Source organism: Phaethon lepturus, unplaced genomic scaffold (genome assembly GCF_000687285.1).
Source record: "Phaethon lepturus isolate BGI_N335 unplaced genomic scaffold, ASM68728v1 scaffold29569, whole genome shotgun sequence".
Taxonomy (NCBI): Eukaryota; Metazoa; Chordata; class Aves; order Phaethontiformes; family Phaethontidae; genus Phaethon; species Phaethon lepturus.
This window is the reverse complement of record NW_010561738.1, coordinates 862-2,063: the sequence shown is the minus strand read 5'-3', so window position 1 is coordinate 2,063 and position 1,202 is coordinate 862.

The following is a 1,202-nucleotide window of genomic DNA, read 5'->3' as shown; positions in this document are numbered from 1 at the left end:
CTGGGGGGGAGCCCGGAGGGACCCCCAGCCTTTCGCCTCCACCCCGCCGGGCTGGTGGGTGCTCCTGCAGCTCCCCTGGGTGAGGTGGGATACCACAAGGGCCAGGGCAGGCCGGGCACGGGGAGGACGTGTGACGCTTGGGGACAGCTCGCCTGGCCCTTGAGCAACCTTCCCCACCGCCCTTTGCGGGAAGAGGGGCGGCTGTGCTTGGTGGGTCCCCGGCCACGCCGTGGAAGGGGAGGAGGGGGCGCGGGGAGCCGGGGGGGAGGAAGGCGCTGGCTCTGCGGTTGCTGACTCTGGCACGATAGCCACAACCCGCTGGACCCTGCTCGGGGCCGTGCGGAGGGATCGGCACCTGCCTGCTGCTTTCTGCCGCCCTGCTGCTGCTGTGGACCCCGGCGGCAGGTGGGGACAGGGATGGGGGTCTCATGGGGATGGGGAGCAGCTGGGTGGGTGCATGGCTGTCGGGCTGGCTGCTTCGACCCCGTCCTCGCACCTTTGGGACAAGCCAGGAGCCAACAAGCCAGGACTCGTTGAAGCCCCTCTGGAGTGCTCATTTCATGGAGAGGCACCCCAGTGTGAGTGCTGGTGGGCTCTGGGATTCTCCAACGCTGTCCAAGGGGACGTCAGTGTCACCTGCGACACCTGGGACCCTCCACCATCGCCCCGGCTTGTGGAAAGGGGTGACGCTTGGAGGCAGCAGAGCCAAACTCTCGGCAGCCAGGATGGGTGCAGGATCCGTCCCGGGGCAATGCTGGCCTGGGGACCCCCTCCCACCCCCCTCCCTCCCTAGAGGCGCTCATGGAGCCGGAGCTCTGCTACATCCTGGATGCCATCCTCTTCCTCTACGGCATCGTCCTCACTGTCCTCTATTGCCGCCTCAAGGTGAGTGCCAGGATTTGACCTGCGGCTCAGGGACCCAACTAAATCCCTGGTGGGCCCTGTTTTTTTGAGGGGACCCCCAGGGAGGCCACAGTGGCTGCCCAAGGGCTTCCCCACCCATGCTGGGGCTTTTTCCTCTCCTTATTTCTTTTATCTTTCTTTTGGGCAACCCCCTGGCCCCCCTGCAGTTCCTGGCTCACCGAGCGTCACAGCAGGGAGCTGGCAAGGAGGTAACGGTGCTGTCGGCAAAGGGCAGCCGGGACTGGGGAGATTTGGGGCTGGGGGACCCAGGGGGGGGTGGCCCCCCCCCCCGCAGGGCG